The sequence below is a fragment of the Lissotriton vulgaris genome, chromosome 12 (genome assembly GCF_964263255.1).
Source record: "Lissotriton vulgaris chromosome 12, aLisVul1.2, whole genome shotgun sequence".
NCBI classification, from domain to species: domain Eukaryota; kingdom Metazoa; phylum Chordata; class Amphibia; order Caudata; family Salamandridae; genus Lissotriton; species Lissotriton vulgaris.
This window is the reverse complement of record NC_141700.1, coordinates 598651015-598674446: the sequence shown is the minus strand read 5'-3', so window position 1 is coordinate 598674446 and position 23432 is coordinate 598651015. Positions and strand designations below refer to the sequence as shown.

Genomic DNA, 23432 nt, shown 5'->3' with positions numbered 1-23432 from the left:
TTCCCAAATTCCACAGAAGTTTAAACAACCCTCTGGGATATTCTACATCTCATCGAAGAATAATCTTTTTGAAAACACTTCTATTTAAGTAGACTATTTCTTGTTTCCTTTTGTGACTAGTTTAAACTTCTATGAGAGGGACACTAAAGATTTAATTCCGAAAATACGGAATCTCCACTGGGAGTAAACATAGTGGTTGGTGTGTTTTGGATGTAGAGTGTCTTTACACGAGTATCAAAAATACTGGTTGTCCCCATGCCAGTAAATATTTCCTACGAGCCAGGAGCATTAATCATCTGGAACATACACATATAATTTTGAAAATTATTGAGATATGTTTGTCGGAAAATATTTTTATGTTTCAAAATGATTTGTTTAAACAGATACAGGGGACTGCGGTGGGCACAGCTACGCCAATTTGGGGTGGGCTGGTGAGAAGAAAATGTGTTCTGGGAAGTGAGCTGGCACACTGGACTGAGAAAATCAATGTTAGGCTTAGATACATTGATGATGGTTTTTTTTTATTTGGAATGTTATTGAAACTGATCCTAATGCCTTTGGACGTGCCATAAATGAGAACAATTTGAATTTGAAATTTTCATTGCAACATGACCAAAACACAATAGACTTCTTAGATATCAGACTGACAAGAGCTGATTGGGTATTAATCGCAGAATTGTTAAAAAAGAGACAGCTGGGAATTCAATTCAACGTGCATCAAGTGCCCCCCCCCCCCACCAATTATGGAGTATCCCCTTCATCTCAGAGCGAAAAGGAACTGTAGCTCAGAACATAGCTGTCAGGTGGTGAAATTTGAAATGACTAAGAGATTTTGGGCTACAGACTACCCATGTAGGGCTCTGAAACCGGCAAGAACATGAGCTTATAAAATCAAATGAGAGGAAGCACTGTCTCGGCCTCCCCCTGAGAAGAGTCAATGTTGGACAGAATCCATTCGGTTCTTTACTAAAAATGCAAAATCAATGATGGGAAACTAAAAGGGATTCTGGAGACTATGAGAGTGTGAGGACACGGACTGTCTGGAGACACAATCGGGGCACTTTTGCCCTCACTGTTCTCCACTTCTGTATTCACAGAATGTCCCCGGGGAGTATGGCCCCTCTAAGTCTGCTGCCTGGGCCGGTCATGTGACGGGATCACATGGTGCAGACGCGCTGAAAACGGGAGACGTGGAGGAAGTTCGGCGTTCGGCAGGACCCGCCTGTAAGGAGGAGAGGCTGGTGACGACCTTCAAAGTCTTTCCATGGAACAAGGATTCGTCGTTGACGGAGGACGCAGACCCGGTTGCTGACGAAGACGTCTTGCTATTGGGAAGAACGGACGACCGACAAGAAGGGCAGCCAGACCCTAGCTGGCAACGCACTGATGCTCGCCACGGCCCAGGAGAAGGGTTGTGGCTCCACAAGGTACGGGGACGCCTTTGGCTAGTGTCGGGACGTGACCGGGTGGAGCGTAAGAGTGGAAGCAGTAAGGGGGAGCAAACCTAGAAGCGCGTTCTCCACAGCACGAGCGCTACACTGGTGACGGTAGTGGTGGCTTCCCTGCACTTTCCCCGGCACACCCGCGACCTAGAAAGTAAGGAAACCCCCTTCCTAATTGTTCTTTTCTGTTTTCTTCTTTCCCTGGGGTCCAACTCACCAAACCACGGAGCAACCAGTGAAGGAAGAGGCTGCCACAAGTCACGGAGGTGTTGGCCTAATAACCCCAAGACATAACCGCACTACAACTCCCATAATCCTATACTGGGGAACCAATTGAAGACTCGTTTTTGGAAGAACATTTCCATACCCTCTAAGTTTGTTTGACCTAATATAACTCACCTTAGTGAACAGCAACCCACTTTGTCCTGGTCTGCTTCTCGCCCACGTTACACGTGGTGTCAGAAGTGGGATCACGATGGAAAACTTAATTCAGCAACTAATCCGTGGGCAAGAAAAGCTGGAATGGGCAGTAGAAACATAGAGGACCTCTGCCCAAGCAGACCGGGAACTTATGAGAGACAGTCTGGCTAACCATGCAGACCAAATGCAGAAAGTAGCAGACGACAGGCGGGAGTTAACAACACAACTCCAAATAAGGGCAGGAACCGGGCCAAACGTATCTCTCCAGAAGTATGTGACTGGAGAAGACCCAGATGCCTTCCTTCTTAACTTCAAAAGGGCGGCAAGGGCATCTGAGTGGCCTGAAGCTAAATGACCTTTCTTCCTAGCACCCCTTCTTACTGGAGAAGCACAAGCCGCCTACCAGGTGGCTAATCCAAATGGCAATACTCCATATGCAGAAATAAAGGACTTGATATTGGATCATATGGGCATGGATGCGGAGGCGTATAGGGTACGGTTCAGGAATGAACGCGGCACCGTATCAGATAACCCCAAAACGCTGTATTTCAAGTTAAAAGCAGCAGCGGATAAATGGCTAAGACCCCATTCACAAACAAAGGATGAAATCATGGATATGATTTATTTAGAGCAGTTCTTAGAGGCCCTGCCATTCCCCATTCAAAGATGGCTGAAGCAACACAAACACCTGAGTCCTGAACAGGCTGTAGAAATGGCCACTACGTTTTATAGGGCACAACCTAGGGCCTTACCATGGGACTCTGACAAACCCACAAAACCAATGGGAGGTCCAGTAAAACCTGAAAAGAAACCACTAAAGGCCCCGCTAGACATAGTAAAGCCAAGAACACCCCGTTTAGAACCACCTCCCCTACGTAATCCAGAGTGCTTTGAATGTGGAGAGTGGGTTCATATAGCACGTAACTGTCCACGGAAGAAACCACCCGAAGAGCCGATGGACATTGGATGTATTCCCCGTTCCATTCTATATTCCACGGAACTAGGACCCAGCTTTGACGTAAATGTCCAAGTAAAGGGTGTACAAGAGAGGGCGTTGCTAGACTCAGGATGCAAACAGTCAGTCATTCTCCAGTCCATTGTGTTACCTCTCCCTGATAAGGTGAAAGACTCTGTACCAATTAGGTGTATCCAAGGGAATGTGAAGGTTTATCCGGTCATCCAAGGCCCTGTCACTCTTCCCCAAGGTCAGACTATAGATATCAGGCTCGGGGTTGTTCCTAGTCTGCCCGAACAAATGATAATAGGGCAAGACAATCCCTCATTCCTTAAAATGCTAAGAAACAAGTTGCAGAACATCCCTTCCACATCCGGAGCACTGCCTACTCCTCTAACCCAAGCTCCATGGGTCATTGATCGAAGCTTCAAGTATGCTCAGAAAAACGACCCAACCTTACAATCAGCATGGGATCAAGTTCGACAAACACCCAATAGTTACCCTTCTTTCCAAACAAAAAACAACTTGTTATATCGCATAGGGAAACAAGGGGATGATCCCCAGTTGTTGGTGCCTCAAGCTTTTCGGGAACAGGTTCTTTTTTTTGCCCATTCGCATCTGCTCACGGGGCACAGAGGGGCCCAAAAGACGATGCAGATGTTGTTGCGACATTTTTATTGGCCTGGCATATTTTCACAAGTCACTCGGTTCTGCCAAGAATGCGAGATTTGCCCAAAAAAGAACCCGTACAGGCCACCAGCAGTCCCATTACAACCATTGCCGATTGTGGATAACCCGTTCGAAAGGATCGGTATGGATCTCATTGGTCCATTGCCACGTACCAAGAAGGGCCACGTCTACGGTTTGGTCGTGGTTGACTATGCCACGAGATACCCGGAAGCCTTCCCTCTACGCACTCCCACAACCCGCAACATTTCTGAGAAACTCCTGGAGCTCTTCTCACGGGTCGGTTTCCCTCGGGAAATACTTACCGATCAGGGTACCCCCTTTGTCTCTAAGCTAATGGGACAAATCTGTAAGTCTTTGGACATTTCCCACATTAAAATGTCTGTATATCATCCCCAGACGGATGGACTCTGTGAGCGTTACAACGCCACTTTGAAATTGACATTGAAGAAGCTTCTAACTGTCGAGGGTAAAGAATGGGACCTGCTGCTTCCTCTATCATTGTATGTAATCCGGAGCCAGGTCCAAGCCAGTCTAGGGTGCTCCCCGTTCCAACTCCTGTTTGGGAGAGAACCTCAGAGCCTTTTGGAGATTACTAAGGAGGTATGGGAACAAGAGAAGGAAGAGGATACTAAAAAATTTCTTGAGTATACACAGAACCTCCACTCACGACTCCACAAACTAAGGGAGTTTGCTGATTCCAATCTAGAGAAAGCCCAAAGACAATAACAAACGATATATAACAAGGGAAAGAAGTGGCGCCACCTCAATGTAGGGGATTGGGTGCTGGTCCTTTTACCTTCCAACCTAGGGAAACCACGGTCAGGGTGGCAAGGCCCATATAAAGTCACAGAGAAAGTAGGTTTAACATCTTACAAGATACAGATCAAACCCAAAAAGACCCAACTGTATCATATAAATCTACTCAAAAAGTGGCTAGGCCCCCCTCAAGATGTACATAGCATAGACAAACCATCCCAGAATGAAACTACTCTGAAGGAGTTGGTAGTCAATCCTGATTTGTCTAAGGACCAAGATAGGCTCCTTCAGGATACCTTGAGTCCCTTTTCCCATATTTTCTCCAACATACCAGGAAAGACCCAGTTAGCTGAACAAGCCATAGAAGATGAGGCTAAAAACATGCTAGACCTAGGCGTCATAAAGCCATCTAAAAGCGATTGGTCCTCTCCCATAGTGCTCGTGCCAAAACCGGACGGCTCAGTCCGCTTTTGCATTGACTTCCGGGCTGTAAACTCTATATCAAAGTGCGACTCTTATCCCACACACCAAGCGGCTTGTACGAATTTACAGTCTTACCCTTTAGGTTACATGGGGCCCCTGCCACATTCCAACGCCTCATGAACAAGGTATTGAGAGAACATCAGGAGTACTCCTCCGCATACCTTGATGACATTGTTATATTCAGCCCCGATTGGGAAACCCATTTACAGCATTTTACCCAGGTTCTTAAGTCCCTTCAAGAGGCAGCTTTGCATATCAATGCAAAAAAATTAAGAGCAGGGTTTAGAAAAGTGAAATACCTTGGGTTCCTTTTGGGAAACGGTGTTATCGAACCGCAATCTGAAAAAGTAAAGGCTATACTGGAGGCACCTTTCCATCAAGCAAGAAAGAGGTTAGGGCCTTCCTGGGGCTCTTTGGGTATTACAGAAGGTTCATCCCACAGTATTCTGAACTGGCCGCTCCTCTGACCGACCTACTGCAGAAAAACATTAAGACGAAAGACATCCAACACCCCTGCGCGAGCGCCAAAACAGCCTTTGTGAACCTAAAAACAGCTATAACCACTACACCAGTTTTGAGGTCTCCTGATTTCTCGAAACCTTTCTTGTTACACACAGATGCATCCGAACACGGGTTAGGGGCTGTGTTGTCCCAATTGTCCCCCGAAGGGGTAGAACACCCAATTCTTTTCCTTAGCAGGAAGTTATTTCCCCGTGAGCAGAAGTATCCGATAATAGAGAAGGAATGCCTTGCTATTAAGTGGGCGATTGAGAAACTAGATACTATTTGGAGGGGGCCCATTTCCTTCTATATACGGATCACGCTCCCCTACAATGGATGAGTCGCAACAAGGGAAACAATCCACGAATATTGCGTTGGTTCCTTTCCCTCCAGCCGTTTTCCTTTGAGGTGGTCCATCGGAAGGGAACCGATAATGGAAATGCTGACTTTCTTTCACGCCTTCCTTTGTTCCCTGAGCGTGAACAAACTGGGGTAGGGGTGTGTGAGGACACGGACTCTCTGGAGACACAATCGGGGCCCTTTTCACCTCACTGTTCTCCCCTTCTGTATTCACAGAACGTCCCCGGGTCTTACGGCCCCTTTAAGTCCGCCTCCTGGGGGGGGGTCATGTGACGGGATCACATGGTGCAGACGCGCTGAAAACGGGAGACGCGGAGGAAGTTCAGCGTTCGGCAGGACCCGCCTGTGAGGAGGAGACGCTGGTGACGACCTTCAAAGTCTTTCCATGGAACAAGGATTCGTTGTTGACGGAGGACGCAGACCCGGTTGCTGGCGTAGACGTCTTGCTACTGGGAAGAACGGACGACCGACTAGAAGGGCAGCCAGACCCTAGCTGGCAACGCACTGACGCCCGCCACGGCCCAGGAGAAGGGTCGTGGCTCCACAAGGTACGGGGACTCCTTGGGCTAGTGTGGGGAGGTGACCGGGTGGAGCGTAAGAGTGGAAGCAGTAAGGGGGAGCAAACCTAGAGGCACATTCTCCACAGCACGAGCGCTACACTGGTGACGGTAGTGGTGGTTTCCCTGCATTTTCCCCGGCACACCCGCGACCTAGAAAGGAAGGAAACCCCCTTCCTAACTGTTCTTTTCTGTTTTCTTCTTTCCCTGGGGTCCAACTCACCAAACCACGGAGCAACCAGTGAAGGAAGAGGCTGCCACAAGACACGGAGGTGTTGGCCTAATAACCCCAAGAGGTAACCGGACTACAACTCCCATAAGCCTCTACTGGGGAACCAATTGAAAACTCTTTAGTAGCCCGTTTTTGGAAGAACATTTCCATACCCTCTAAGTTTCTTTGACCTAATAAAACTCCCCTTAGTGAACAGCAACCCACTTTGTCCTGGTCTGCTTCTCGCCCACGTTACAGAGGGATATCTTAGCCCAGGATCACATTTTAAGGGATAAAATATGAAGTACTTCAACAGTGAACAAACCAAGTAACGCTTCCTTGAAAGATATGCTCGTACACAACTATTTAGCAACTAATTGGCTAAAACAGGGTAAGGATTTCCGTCGCTGTGGCCAATGCAAAGCTTGTAAATATAGTGCAAATGTACAAAACAATACTCTACAGAGAGTGATCAAGAAATGGTGCATTTTTAAATGGATTACCCGTAAAACTGATTTTGTGGTATATGTCATTACATGTCCTTGTTGACAAATGGTCTATTGGTTCAAAAACATTCCCATCAAAAAGTACCTATTAAAGCATGGGACAGCCATCACAAATAACAATCAAAGTTATAGCACAGCCAAACGTTTCAACGAGGAACACAATATGGACTGGATGAAAGGCAAATTGTTGGGCATTGATTGAGTGCCTAAACATTCAAGTGGTGGAAGCAGAGCCACTGCACTCCACAGACTAGACTCAAGATTGATTCTACAAGCTGAATGCATCACCCCAATCGGGATGAATGTTGATGAGGACCTACATTCACATTTATAACAAGGGTAACAGAGATAGCCTCCCACAATTGATACTGCTCTTAGGTGCTCCATTGTTTTGTTTTTCTTATTTGTCATGTGTGATTTAGGATTTGTATCAGTAGGAGCATGTTGGGAAACATTAGGGCTTAAGTATTAATTGACTCCTCTTGGGTTTAGTTTGTAGTATTTATTTCGTACGTTTTAGTTCTCTTCATCATGAACTCAAGTAACGTTTATATTTGTTTTTTTTCCTTCAAAAGGTATAGGCATGACACGCAGAAGATCAAAGGCTAGCCATGATAGAGACAATTAATGTGCTTTGGAGATGTGAACTACGTAACTGTGGAAGTCTTTCTCCCTTTCAGGGAGGCCAGCCAGTCATGAGTAAGATACAGTCCAGCAAGGAAGTTGAACCAGTGTAACCAGATTTCCTAGTTTAGTAAGTGTAGAGTATGGAAAAGGGGACTTTCTCCCTGCATATGTTTAAAATCCTTTATGAGATATAGTTATGGCAATACAGGCAGACTAGCATTAGCAAGCCATATGTCCCACAAATAGGCTACTTGTAACCTCACATGTGATTCTACCACTGGTTTAGTCGGGAGTGCTGTCCCGGTTGCTAGCGACTTTTCCGGCCGTTAAGCCACGTTAAGCCACGCCTCGCGGCCCCCGCTCCGCGGGTGCCGCTCGCAGGCTGCAGACTTTGGCTGTGTCTGTTTCTTTGGCCCTTTCAAGTGCATAGGAGCACCAACGTCCTTTGAGCAACCTTAACTCATCACCCAAGGCGAGAGGCGGGACTGCGAGGACCAGCCTGCTCAGCGGCGCTGATCGGCCGCAGCTGGTCCTTTTCCCGCCCCCTACACCAGCCAAAAGGATTGCGGAGTGAGTGTTTGCTGGGTTCTACCACTGGTTTAGTCGGGAGTGCCGTCCCGGTTGCTAGCGACTTTTCCGGCCGTTAAGCCACGCCTCGCGGCCCCCGCTCCGCGGGAGCCGCTCGCAGGCTGCAGACTTTGGCTGTGTCTGTTTCTTTGGCCCTTTCAAGTGCATAGGAGCACCAACGTCCTTTGAGCAACCTTAACTCATCACCCAAGGCGAGAGGCGGGACTGCGAGGACCAGCCTGCTCAGCGGCGCTGATCGGCCGCAGCTGGTCCTCTTCCCGCCCCCTACACCAGCCAAAAGGATTGCGGAGTGAGTGTTTGCTGGGTTCTACCACTGGTTTAGTCGGGAGTGCTGTCCCGGTTGCTAGCGACTTTTCCGGCCGTTAAGCCACGCCTCGCGGCCCCCGCTCCGCGGGTGCCGCTCGCAGGCTGCAGACTTTGGCTGTGTCTGTTTCTTTGGCCCTTTCAAGTGCATAGGAGCACCAACGTCCTTTGAGCAACCTTAACTCATCACCCAAGGCGAGAGGCGGGACTGCGAGGACCAGCCTGCTCAGCGGCGCTGATCGGCCGCAGCTGGTCCTCTTCCCGCCCCCTACACCTGTCCCTCCCCTTGATAACTCTTGACAGTCTCGCGCACGCGGGACGCGCGCGGGGCTAAGGCCAGGGCGAAGACCGGGCAAAGAGCGGGCCGTTTTAGGCCGTTAGAGGCAGTTAGAGACTGGGCTGGGCCACCCCATTTGATTCCTCTATTACACTCTTCACTTTGCATCCATGATGGCAACCCGCGAGTTTAGAGACAGAGCAGCCAAATCTAAACTAAAAAATGGTACCTTGGACGATTTCATCACCAGGACCCACACTGCCATCGATAACGAAATAACTAAGATGCAACACAGGGTTTCATTAGAACTCGAAGCTGCTAGAAGACTGTCAGTCGAGTTAACTGCCGCCAAAAAATCCTCTCTTGGTCCTATTGCCTGGGCAAAAACACCAGAGCGCCCGCCCGGCTCCACACCCACCCTGATTGTTACAAATGCCGTTATCCATGCAGCACAAGCAGATAGTATATCTCCCCCACAGGGGGAATTCCCACAAAACCCCACTCCCTCTCCAAATTCCCATCTGGGCGCGATTGTAGAACAAAAGAAGGGAACTGAGGAGGGCTTACCCTCCAAAGTCGAACCCACCCCTGCTTTACAAGAAAAAGGTGGTAGTTTACCCAAATCACAAAAGCGCCCACACAATAAAAGGAAACGTAACCCTACCTCGGCATACTCAAGGAAAAAGGCCAAAGTGGCCAAGGCGCAGTTACCAACAAAGGCACCTCCCCTTGCTACGCTGCCACCACCTAAATTTTCTCCCCTGGTAACATGCCCAGAAAACACTCCCCTTCACACAGTAGTCATCCAAGAAAATAATGACCTCATCATAGAAAGTGACACTGTAGGAACCCCGCTCTGTACCATTAAAGGGAAGGACGTTGAATTTCTCACTGTTGTCTGGGAAACACTAAAAAAACTACTTTCCCCACTAGAAAAGAGATTCACACATATAGAAACACAGCTACTGGAAATAGAAAAAAGCATACTAAATCTGGCAACCATCACTATGCAGAACCCTAAATTTACATGCTCAAATGGACCCCTGCCTCCAGCAGCACCTTCTGATCCTACTACTCAAGTTGCTGTGAACCCGCGGCCCCCTCCCAAGGTCAAGCCACCAGGAACCACCAACACACTTCCGCCTTCCTACCCTGCTGCAACCTCTTCTTTTGCTATTCTTACCGCTACACCCAAGGTCAAACCAACACCTAAACCCCGAACCAAGGTAGAAACCCATAATGCTCCTAGTAGGGTAATGTCAAATACCACGCAATCGGGGGCTGTATCCCTCCCGCCACCCCCCCTAGCTACATCTGGCCAAAGAGCACCTGCCCCGACTGACCACCCTAATCCGAGGCAAAATGGCCAGAATACAAACCCTCCAACATCGCAGAGAGCCAGCACCAGCTTTATACGATCAAGGGGATTTGTAGATCTTCCCCCTGAGGTTAGCCCCTATGTTGTGGTGCTGAGCGGGGTAACCAAATTGACGTACAACCAGCAGGAAAACTTTGCCTCCCTAAAGAATAAAGTGATCCACTGGTTGGACGCCAATAAACCAATACCCAACCACCTAAGGAGCAAAATCCTTATGGTACGGAGGGTACCTTGGGTAGGGACCACACAAAAGTCCATCTGCGGAGACTGTGTGATCGTCTCCTTTGAGGATTCTAACACTGCTCACGCCATTTACTCATGGATCAACCATGGTTCAACTGCATCAATAATAGCAAGACCACTTACTTTTTTCTAATCACCATGTGCCCCTCCAGCTCAGGGGGGGAATTGGAGTAGGATCCAGGCGAGGAACCACACATGGGGAGTACAAAGCAATTGGTGGGTAGATACACTCGGAGGATGGAACGGGTTCCCGACTTCCAATAGATATGGATGTCTTGAGGAAGTGGACTGACTTCTACATTCAACAACTACCGTACCCCCTTCACCCACCCCAAACTGCGCCCGCACTCAGTTTACGGGCGACGCACCAACCATCAGTGTTCTAAATACACACATGGTCGGTCAATCTTTTCCATCAACACCAGCCCACATAATGACAAATGATTTCAGAGTAGGGGTAGGCAGGCAAGTCACATGCTCATCCAAGGGTGTAACTACTGATTCCAACCTGAGGCTGGAACATAATCCCCCCATTTCACATAGCCTCAAATTAAATAGTGCCCCACTGGACGCCCCCCCACCCAACCAATGTGGGAAACCTGTAGCACAAGAGTGCTTCGTGATACCAGATACTAGAAGCACACCAGAGGCTCCGGGCATAATTTCCATTCTGTCCTGGAATGTGGCAGGGCTAGCCAATAAAGTAGACACTCCTGACTGGACAGACCTAGTAGAGGGCTATGATATATGTCTCCTACAAGAGACATGGGCTAGAGAACAATTCAGCCACCAGGGATTCGCTATTTTTAACACTGAAGCGAAATGGGGAGGAAAGGGCCGACCCTCAGAAGGACGTTCGACCTGGGTTGGGTCCCATTTGGCCTGTAGGGCCACACATCTGGAAACTAATTCCTGTGACTTCCAGTGTGTCTCCCTTGATTGGCCATGTGGAGGGAAGCTTGTACTGATTAACATATACTCAAGGCCAGTGGGGGTTGCAGCAACTTCGGGTCCAGTGGAAGATTTAGCACAGTTCCTCGACACAAATAATTTTTCTTCCCCTCTAATCATAGGTGGAGACTTTAATCGGCAATACGAACCACTTCCTGACTACCTGGAGGGCATATCCAGCGAGGAGGATGACCTATGGGACATTCCTACCCTGACAGATCCAGTGACCAAGGCATGTCACTGGATCTGGATGGCAAGGCTCTTGCCATCCAGATAATGTCCCTCACTCTCAGCCACTCGCTGAGGGCGTGTAACGGTCGGACTGAGGGAGATATCCCGCCAAAAAACACCTTTAATAGACCGGGCTACGAGTCACGGATCGATTATATAATGGTTCCAGCCAGGGATTGGAGGAGGGTGAAAGATTTTAAAGTTATCCCCAGATATGATAGTGATCACAATCTGCGGTCACTAAAATTCGAGATCCCTGGCCGGCAAACAGATAAGGTAGACACTAATGCACCATCACAGCCCGACCTTGTGCTATCCAGCAATAGGCGCAGAATCAAATGGACCAAATTGCTGGAAAACCACAACAACATTGAGAGACTCTATGCACTAGTCGCCCCCGCCCTGGAAAAAGTAGAGTGCTGCATGAACCATTCAGCCAGCGAATCCGAGACCAAAACCACAGGTAGTTTGGGTACTCAGGCACAATTGGCTGTTCTTGGCAACATCCATTCGGAGTTATGCACAAATCTTGCAGAGGTACTGAATCCAGTTGCCAGGCCTCGCAAGCCCAAACAGAGAAGAGCGACTTGGTTCAATGCCTCTTGCAGGGAAGCAAAAATCCTACTGCTGGAATCACTCAAAGCACGAGACACTTCAAACACAATTAGGGAGAGACGAGTAGCCTACAAATCTGCCCTCCACACTGCAAAAATAGATTGGGACGAGGAGAATTGGACAAAAATAACAGCTGCCCTCGCTTGCCAAGACTCACGGACCTTTTGGCAAATTGTTAGGCACGGCTCGGCCGAACCACTTGCAGCAGTCGAGGCCTGCATAGCACCATCTGTCTGGGAGGAACATTTTAAAAATCTATACCATCCACATAGCAGTGACAGTGGGAGAAGTGAACTTGCAGGAGTGTCCCCCAAAATCAAAAATATTGTAATTGCCATGGATGGTTTCAGCATAGAGGAAGTCACCTTGGCAATCTCCTCCCTGTCTGCAGGTAAGGCGCCGGGCCTAGACAGGCTTCCAGGCGATCTTTACAAGCACGAACCCAAAGTCTGGGCTCCCTATCTTGGGGTATTATTCAATTCCATTTTGAAAGGTCTGCCAATCCCTTCCACCTGGCCAGGGGCCGAAATAGTGCCAATTTTCAAAAAGGGGTCCCCCCTCCTCCCTGCAAACTATAGGCCTATAAGCCTAATTGATGTATCCCAGAAACTTTTTTCCAAGCTTTTGTTAAATCGCTTACATGAGTGGATCAGGGACTTTAACATCCTTAGCCCCTTTCAAGCAGGCTTCAGGGAGAAGGTCTCCACTGTGGACCAGGTCTTTCGTCTCGTCCTCATATACTGGAAAACAGTGCAGTTGGAGGGTGGCAGCCTCTATACTGTATTTGTGGACCTGAGGGCAGCGTTCGACCTGGTCCCGAGGAACAAGCTGTGGGAGGTCCTTGACAAACTGGGGGTCCCCGAAGGTCTTTTGAATATGATAATCCGCCTCCACACCACTAATTTTGCCCAGGTTAGATGCGGCAGGATGGGGGAATTGTCTGAGAGGTTCCCCGTTCGCAGGGGGGTAAGGCAGGGTTGTGTGCTTGCACCAACCCTGTTCTGCCTCTATGTCAACGGGGTAATCTCCCACTTAGCGGGTGTTTCCAACTCTGACGCCCCAAAATTGGCTACTGAGAGGGTCCCATTCATCATGTTTGCCGACGACACACTGCTATTATCCAAGTCGGCAAAAGGCATCCAGCGCATCCTTGACGGCTTTGTGGACTTCTGCGAGGCCCATGGATTAGAAATTAACGCCACCAAGACGAAATTCATGGTCCTCAACCCCCCACAGAAATTCCACTTCAGTCCAAGCATTGCACATATCAAGCTGGAAAGAGTAAAAACCTTTGAATACCTGGGAATTGCACTAAATGATAAATTTACCTGGAGCTCACACCTGGAGAAAGCTGCACTTAAATTGACCCAGCATTCGCGAGGGCATAATGAAGCTCTTGGCAAGCAACAAATCCTCAATCAGGCCAATTGGCCCCCCATTACAGATTTACAAATCCCAGGCCAAGGGGGCTGTCACCTATGGATCTGAACTTTGGGGCCATGAAAACACATCAAAGCTGCTGAAGGTGGAAAATAATTTCATTCGTAACCTTGTTGGGCTACCACCGAGCACCCCCCTTGTCCCCCTCAGGATGGACCTAGGCCTATGCCCGCTTGATGAGGATCTGGCTCTTCGCCCACTGGCCTTCTGGCGTAGAATATGGACAACTCCAGAATTGGCCAGTTACAGGGAAGGACTCAGGGAGGTTCTTGCCACTCCAGGTGCTGGAAAAATTAAATGGCTCAATTCTATTAAATTAGAATTGGAGGCCCTAGGTCTTTCAACAATGTGGTCTGACCCCCAGAACACGTGCCATATCCTCTCTAAAAAGGATCTAGCTAGGTCATACCGAGAAAGCAAACTCTCCCTGATACTTAACCACCAACATCTCGGGTCCTTGACAGCTTCCTTTTTGTCCCACAAGGTGAATTACAATATGGAACCAACTCTGGATAAAATGTATTCCTCCATACTGAGAAAATTATACCTCCAGTGGAGACATGGATCTCTCCCCATCAGAACTCTCACAACCAAATGGAGTCATGATCCAAGTAGCACATGTCCAGCATGCAGAATTTCAGACGAAAGTGAGCTCCACATCCTTTTTTTCTGTCCAGCTTATCGAGAGATCCGAAGGTACTGGATTGTTCCCCTATGTAGGAATCTGGGATTCAAGAAGTGTTTGGCCGCTTTTAGAGTCTTAAAAACTGATTTGTCGGACCATATTGTGTTTGCTATGGCCAAGTACTTGGGCGCCCTCTGGTCTATTAGAAGGAAATGTCTCATAACACAGACTTGAGTACGGATCTGTTTTAGTATATAAGGATTTCTTTCTAGTAATGTTTTTATGAATTTTATAATCCACTGTATAAATCATTTTAATGAATTGTTTTATATAAATTGTCTTTTATGGTAAATTTTTACCGAAATAAAGATTTTTGAACTGAACTGATTGTGTGTGGGTATCATGAAGGAATTTAAAATGAAAGCCCTCATCAGATATCGTCCCGCCTCTGCGGGCTAGCTAAAGAAATGAGAAATCGTTTTTCTAATTTGTGTCCTTTTATTTAACTTTCTATTTTGCTATTTATTACTTTTTTGAATTTCGCTGTTCGTATGCAGTCAATCATAATGATGAATGAATATTTATGTGAAGACCAAAGGGGTAATTTCCTCAAAATTGGAAGCCGTATAGTACAATGATTGAACAGGCTGTAAATTGCTGCCACTCATATTTGGATAACTGGCTATTCACATCCCTATAAATTTTAAAACATGAGCACTGAGGAGAAATTTCAGGAATTAGTAGGTATTGCTGGATATGCCCTGCAACTATCGATTGTTTAATGCTATTATTGGGCTATTTCTAACTGGTGGAGATTTCCTTTGCAAAGTATGTTTTTGAGTTTTGACTTTGATAAAAATCATCATGCTAGATCAATTACAATGTCTCATGTACAGGGTTGATTGGTTGAAAAGCTTTTATTCGATATGCAAGATATCTTGAAAGCAAACATACATATAAAAACAGCATTTCAAAACAGAAAGTAGACATGTCAACATTTAAATGCTAAGAGAATAAAAATAGGAAGTGACCCTACATAAATTAGCTAAAAAGTCTATTAAATTGAAATTGACAGTCTCTTGCAGCGAATCAACCAGGAACGTTTTAAAAATTTGGAAACACCACACACAATTGGAGGGGGGGTATCAGTCAATAAAATACGTAGTGCAACTAAATGCCTACGTGTTCCCAGGCGTCTAAAAAGTGGTTTAAGCCAGTATCTCCTAGGATTAATATAGTCCGGGCACTCAAAAAAGAGGTGTGCTACCGTTTCAGGCCTAGATGGACAAAGGACACAGAAAGGCGATAGTTGAATGCCGGATTTCCATTTGGACACAAGGGCCCCGATCGGGAGGGTGCCCACCCTGAGCTTAATGTATAGAGCCCTGTCGACTGGTAAGGTGATTAAGTCCAGGTAAGGTTCAAAGGCTGGCGCATCCTTTATTTCCAGAAATGCTGCAGTCGAGTTACAATGGTTTGGGTTCCCGATACGTTTGCCAGAGACCCAGTCCCAATAAAGTTTTTTGAGGTCAGCCTTTGGTGGAGCAGATTTTGTAGTCCAGCAGTCCCCCAAGCCCAACTCCCCCAGGAGATTTTTGGTGTCCCTCAACCACTTAATCTTGGCCCAGCCTCCCATACTCATTACCTCTGCCAAGCCGTCGGCATAAGATTTTAACTCCGGGACCCTCCATATGCGGGACCAAAGGAGCAGTGGTCGAAGGAGAGCCTGGTCTTTAATGCTCTTGCAACCAACGTCCAGGAGCACCGGGACTGTCGGGGTACTCATGGGGAGGGCTAGGAGGTCCTTCAAAAACTTATTTTCAGCCTTGGATAGGGACTCTAGATTGCCATGTCCCCACAGCTCTGCCCCATACAATGCTGATGTTACGCCTCTGGCCTTGTAGATCTCGATTGCAGGTCTCACAGAATATTTGGGTGATGCTCGAAATTCCCTAAGCAGAGCACCCCCTACTTTTTTGTGATTCAGGACCATCTTGTCAATATGGGAGGACCAATTCATGTTGTCAGTTATACGCAGCCCTAGGTAATCAAATTCGGAAACTTTCTCCAAGGGGACGGTGTTCAAAACAGGCGGGCGACCTATTTTCCTTGGAGGATGTAAAATCAGATATTTAGTTTTATCCACGTTGATTACCAATCCTCTGGATAGACAAAAGTCCTGGAAGCGGGTCAATAGTTTCTGTAGCCCCTGGGGAGTTTTTAAAATAAGCAGAGTATCGTCTGCAAACAGCAGGGTAGGGATCCGTACGCCCCCCAGACAGGGTGCATCCGCTGGTTCTTGCTGGAGGTGCTCAACCACACCATTAACGTACAGTGAAAATAGTGTGGGAGCTAGCACGCAACCCTGTCTGACACACCTGCAGACCGGGATCCTGTCCGTTGTTTCCCCATTTTTCCCCCAACAGACCTGGGCATAGTTACTGGTGTGGAGTTTGATGAGTAGGGACAAAATGTAGGGGGGCAGCCCCAGGCCCTGTAGTACCCTCCAAAGTTCCTCCCTAGTGACCAGGTCAAAGGCAGTCTTCAGGTCGATGAAGGCCAAGTAAAGACTGCCCTTGCCTAGTTCTACGACCTTCCAGTTTAAGAGTGCTAACCTGAAGACCTGCTCAATGGTACCCGTTCCTGAACGGAAACCGGCCTGGAAGTCAGATAGCACTCTATTCTCGTCCACCCAGTGTAGAATCCTTCCCAAGTTTGCCTTTCCTGCCACCTTTTGCGTTGAGTCGATCAGGATAATTGGCCTGTAATTCCCTGGGGTATCTCTACAACCCTTTTTATAAATGGGAACAACCATCGCCCCCCTCCATGAGTCTGGTACTGCGCCACCCTTCAAGATGTCGTTTAGAAGCGCAGCGATTACAATGCCCCAGTCAATTGGGTATGCACGCAAAAGGTCTCCTGGAAGCCCATCCGGGCCTGCTGCTTTCCGTGGTGCCACCCATTTAATCACCTCCTCTACCTCCCGTGCCGTAAAAAGATCAAGAGTAACATCCCCTAGCGAGCCGGTGAAAGGGGCTGGGTCATTTAGGGGACCTTCAACCAGAGCGTATAGGGCCCCAAAGTGTTTTGACCAATTCTAGGGAGGGATGTTACAAGTCCTCAGGGTCTCATCCGGTCTGTTACGGGAGCCCACCAGATTCCAAAACCCTCTTGCGTCCTTACTTTTACTAGCAACCAGTAAGTCCGCCCAGTACTTTTCCTCCCATTACTTCTTGGCAGTTTGGAGGGTCCTAGAGTAGGCCTTTCTCGCCTCCCTGGTCTTGCTTTGCGATTTGGATTTGACTGCCTCTATCAGTCTAGTCTTCATCGCCCAACATGTGTGGGTATACCATCCCTTAACTTTTGGTTGCCTTTCTTTGGTCCCTACTCTACTTGGTTGAGCAGTGAACAGATTTATTAAGGCCTTGGTAAGGTCGCTAAATACCCTACAAGCCGCCCCCATCCTTTCTGTGGTGGTCCCCAGATTAAGTTGTGCTAGGGCTAGGAGATGGGTTATTGCTGCAACCTTCTCCTCAGAGAGGGCGAGTTCAGTCCACTTTATTCGCCTCCCACAAAGTGCAACTTGCGACTCGCCCAGATCTGCTGTGAAGGGGGGAGCCGAGCCTCCCCTACTGCCTGACCACCAGGAGACTAGAGCGAGGGAAAGTAAGTTGTGATCACTCTCTACTGAGGTGACCACAACCATATCCCTCACCGAGTTCCACAAACACACATCAAGCAAGATGTAATCAATTCTTGATGTGTGGTTGGGCCTATTATAAGTGTGGGCCCCCCCTTGTCCGACACTGACCTCCTGTTAAGGGCCCTCAAGTTGAATTCCATACTGAGGGTATACATTTGCAGGGCCACCTCTGTCCACCTCTTGATGGGAGCTATTTCTAAGGCGGGAATCCCCCTCCTAGCATCCTCCTCATCCTGGTCCAGCAAGACATCCGAGCCTAAGGGCTCGAATGTGCAGTTAATATCGCCGGCTACCAGGATGCAAGCCTTGTATGGGGTTGATCTTAAGAGGCCCTCCAGGAGTGCAATTGTTGGGGACTGCCTTCCCCCCTTAGTACCTCGTGCATAAATATTGTAAATATTTAGAATAGCACGACCCCTTGAGTCCTTCAGGGTAATATTAAGAATGTCCGGACAACCGGTCCGCTGCTCCACTATCCTACAGTTCAATGTGGCAGCAACCCAGATGAGGAGGCCACCAGAGGGGCGTCCCCTCCCCGAGTCAGAGCATACTGCTGGGATAGAGTAGGACGAATAACCCGCCTTATGGGTGGGCTCCGTGCACCATGTCTCCTGGAAAATGCATATGGAATGGTCATCCACCAATGCATTCCAGTCGGGCAATGTCAGCTTCCTTGAAATTCCAGCTACGTTCCAGCTGAGGACCTTAAAGACTGGGTCCGTCACAGCTAGGGCGCTGCCAGATACAGGGTCGTGACAAGGGGCCACCTCTTGTGAATCCACCAGTGTTCCACATACACCAGTGGATTCTTGGATCTCTACCATTTCCCCAACATCCGAATCAGAATGGATTTTAAGAGGGGGTGGGGATGGGGATGGGGGCTGCACTATGGTAGGGAATGAAGACTCTCTCCGCTCCCCCTCTACCGTCCCACCCTTACCCTCAAGTCAGTGTCCCCAAGAGCCCCAGGTCGTCTCTGGCCATCCAGTTTGGGGATAGAAATGGGGCTCCATAGAATATTGTGGGCCTCCGCTAAGGCCAAATCAAGGCTCCCTAATGACAGGCCTGAAAAGGTTAGCAACGGGCCTAGGATAAAAGTAACTCAGATCCACTACTCTAACACCTGGACCAACCACCTCTTGATTTTGGCCACAGATTATCTTTGCCACTCTGTTGTCCTGGAAATTAATGATAATACAGTCTCCCTCCAATCGCTTTTTGCCCTGTCCCACCCAGCCTACCCTACGGACACTGAGGATTAATCCATCCACACCTGTTGGAAGTGGTTTGTTTATTTTTAACCAATGGAGACTCTTATTTTTTAGGGTCTGGTGGGTCTCAATCTGATTAGCCCTCAGTGGTGGGACGTTGACAAGCACTACAACGTAGGGATGGCAATCGGGGGAAGATTTACCGGGGGCTCCGGGGGATGATATTTGGGGGAGCAGCTACAGTGGCGTCAGATGCCAGATTGCATCTGTCGACCTTGGCTGGCGGTGCTGCCCCGACCCCCTTGGCATTGACACTCGGCTGGGCAGTTTGGCTGCTCTTGGCCAAACCCGCACCTGCCGGTGTCTTTACCTGAGGTGTTTTCTTAGGCTGGTTTTTAGGGACCACAGGGGGCTTTGTTTTTGTATGGGAAATATGCGGGGCAGGGCCTGGCTTGGAGGTGGAAGGGACCAGGGGGACTGAAGATGGGTCCCTGGAGGGTGTCACCTTGGGACAACCTGCGCTGGGACAGGAACTGCCGGCAATCCTTTTCCCTTGTTCATACCCGCAGGATCCTCACTTGCTCTAGAGTGATGTTTAATCAGAGTCTTAAGTGAGAAAAAATTATCAAGGGTGGATTGTTCGAATTGGTCCACTCTCGCCCCCAAACCCTTAAGTTGATCCATCAACGGAGCCAATAGGCTTTTAATCAGGTCCGTAATTATTTTAAGTGAGTCAGGTTCTAGGGGGACAACTACTCTCTCATGGGCATTAGGGTGTACAGGCAAAATGTCAGAAGTTGTTCCCGCAACAGGAGGCTCCCCTACCCTACCAGTATGCGTTGGAGCTAGACCGTTTTCTACTTTCGACCCAAAACCCCTTTGCCCCTGCTTTCTTGGTCACTTGTGGAGTGTAGTGTGATTACCTTTGTGGGAGCTCATAACCCTTTTCCTTTTCGCCTGATTTGTAGTGCCTAAAGACTGGGTGGTCGGTAGCGGCTCCGCAGAGGGAGCCTGATCCTGATCTAACGTTGGGGAAGTCTGGCTCAAGGCGGGGCACAGTAAAGTTTGAGAAATCTTTTCCCCCGCCGTCTCGATACCACCCCCCACTGGCAGTAGGTCAGCAAGATTCTCTAATCTATCTATACTTGCTCCTATTGCAGACAACCGAGGCTGCACTGGAGCATCTAAGGGGTGGGGAGATGAAACCCGTCCAGAAGTAGGGGACAAGGCCTGGGCCACAGCACCTAGAGAGGAGCGTCTAGCTGGTAGGTAGACCTCAGAGAGGCGACGTTCGGTCATAACGATCTCCTTCTCAATGACCGCTGCTACTCTGGTTATGAAGCGGTCCATGGTTCCTATTGTAGAACTCTCAGATACTCCGCCCTCTCCCCCGCACCTAAGCAATTTCCCGGAGCGGGTAGACATAGTGGGGTATATTCCCTCTGACACAGTCACGCAACCTACTAGGTCCACAGGCAAGATGTTAGGGACGTGGCCCAGCCCAGCCTCTGACAGCCCCTGACTGCCACAGACTGCCTGCCCTTTGCCCGGGCTTCGCTCTGCATCCTGCTCGCGTCCCGCTAAGCGTTAGGCGAGCTGTGAAGTAGGTGGCGTTGCAGGCGGGGGGCGTGTCTCGCTGGGGGCGCGGCCGTACACACCTGTGCAGCGCAGGGACTCCTGGTGTTCCGAGTCCCTGCTAGTGCTCGCCCTTGTAATAGTCAAGTCCTGCTCCCTAGGGCTCACAGCGCCCAAGCAGCACCGCCCCTCGCTGTAAACCGCGCAGCGGCACCCGCGAAGCGGGTGCGGCAAGCTCCAGTGGTAAACAGCGGTAACCCGAGGGTTAGAGAGCGGGCTTCTCCGTGAGTCCTCCTCCAACGCAGCTCCCAGGTCGGTAGTAGCGTTCTTGTGGCGTCCCAAGGAATGCAGCAGCCACACGCCTTTAGTCTTGGCCGGGCGGGGGGAGTGTCTCGCTTGGGGCCCGGCCGTACACACCTGTGCAGCACAGGGACTCCTGGTGTTCCGAGTCCTTGCTAGTGCACGCCCTTGTAATAGTCAAGTCTTGCTCCCTAGGGCTCACAGCGCCCAAGCAGCAGCGCCCCTCGCTGTAAACCGCGCGGCAAGCTCCAGCGGTAAACAGCGGTAACCCGAGGGTTAGAGAGCGGGCTTCTCCGTGAGTCCTCCTCCAACGCAGCTCCCAGGTCGGTAGTAGCGTTCTTGTGGCGTCCAGGGGTGAAATACAATATGATTTACGTTGCAGAAAGTGGGAGCTGAATCAAGTACTTTGACTGCATAATATTGGCCCGCAATGTGTGTTTTCAGACTGATAGTCTTTATACTTTGTTAATTATTGTCTTGTTTGCCATGACATTTTATAAGAGCACAGAGGTGGACCCGAGGTCATATGATCAAGAACTTGATTTGGTTGAAACGCATTGCTTTTGTTTGTTGCCATATTAAAGACTGTGAAACATGCTGATCTGGAGTGGCTCGTTCCTTCCTTCACCATGTGCTTTGGCGAGGGTGTTTGTGTGCATGTGTATGTGTATATATATTATATATATATATATATATATATATATATAAAGTCAAATGCTGGTGTGCCACACCAGCAACGCCTTTCCCTTGCCTCTCATGGCAGTGGTCCGCAGCGAGGCAGGCTAGCCTCGTAAAATCCAAGTAAAAACGCTGTTTTTGCTTTGCGTGAACGAGGGAGCAAGTCCCGAAACGCATTGAGTGTTCTGCCGGATTGCCACTCTGTCTGCATATTAATAAATTTGGCTGCTTCAAAGTCCTCTTTCGTGTCCGTGGCCGCTGTTGGTGAGAAACTAAAACAACTGTGTTTTTGCTTGGAGATATATATATATATATATATATATATATATATATATATATATATATATATATATATATATATATATATATATATATATATATATATATATATATATATATATATATATATATATGAAGCAGAGAACTCTGGGTTGTTCTCAAGTTTAGCAACCCCTGACACAGTGTTTCGCTCTAATTAGAGCTCTTCAGAGAGGTATAGCTTTGTCCAGACACTAGGGAGCACCCAGTATTAGTAAAAAAAATACCCTTTCAGGCATAGAGTGACGTATAAATTATGCAAAAAAGAAGCAGAGAATTCTGGGTAGTTCTCAAGTTTAGGTGGAAAGCAGCTCCTGTATAGAGCACTCTCAACACCATCGACACTCTAGATCTGCTCACCTCAAATGTCTGCTTTTCTATCAAAGTCTTTAAGCATAGGATTGGCACAGTGCTATCCGCGCCGAGATAGAAATGGACAAAGTCTTTTGCCACTTCTACAGCTACGTTTTTAAGCATAGGATTAGCGCAGTGCTGTACTTGACGAGCTGTAAAATGACAAAAGCCATTTATCACTCCAGGCACAATATTACAGCTTTGAATTGGTAAAATACCAACCAAGCCAACCTGAAATGAATAAAAGCAACATATATATATATATATATATATACACACGCACATACATATGTTTAGGAGAGACCTTCTGTCACCTAAACATGCAAGTCTAAACAAGACAAAGTTATATCGCAACCAATATTTCTGAGTTCTCACATTGCAACACTGTGCTTAAATCTTAGAGAAGGTCTTGGTGAACAGTTCAAACCATGTTACCACACTGGATTCGTGAGGACATAAAACGGCCTGACAGTCGCATAAAGCACCAGGGGCCCAGTTCACAAGTATATTTGAACATGTATGATTAGAGTTACATCTGCATGTAGTAAAAAAAAACATTATGGCCATTCACAAAAGGTGATTTTACACTTGTAAAAGGGAATGGTCACAAATGAATTTACTCCTGGAGCTGGAAGAGTGTTTCAAGGGAAAGAATGCCATAAATATATGTTCATTCACAGCACGGAAATTTGTTCTCCGGTGATTATGAGTTTTGCCCATGGCAAAACAGGGTTTTCAGCAGGGATCAGAATTATCCATGGCGCTTGAATCAGTCTGTAAGGCAAAGGTAACCAATTATATTTTTCACAAAGTTGTTCTTCCAACTAGTTTTGTCCAGTGAGATTTTTTTATTGGCTTATAGAAAAAAACATGGGTTAATATACGTGGCGTATCAGGAAGTGTTTGACAATCTATTGCCTGTGTCCAATTACAGCCGGTTCAGAAAGTTCTGTGGCAATACTGTTAGAGATAAACGTTTTGGCAAAAGTGGACATTAACTCACAATCATCAGGACAGACAGTTGAGTCTCAGGTTTTCATGTGGACCGTTTCATTTTACCAAAAATACATATACATTATATACTTAAAGGTAGGGACTTTCAACAAAACCTCTTCTCTTGGCCTGCACACAGCA

The 23432-nt window shown here is 48.0% G+C and overlaps 1 protein-coding gene and 1 pseudogene across 1 annotated transcript in view; one reads left to right on the top strand and one right to left on the bottom strand.

Moving 5' to 3' along the window:
• Window positions 1-23432, bottom strand: part of LOC147677808 (neural-cadherin-like) — a 684133-nt gene that overhangs the window by 631486 nt on the left and 29215 nt on the right. The gene's annotated exons all lie outside the window — the stretch shown is intronic.
• LOC147677809 (uncharacterized) lies at window positions 1918-4233 on the top strand (annotated as a pseudogene).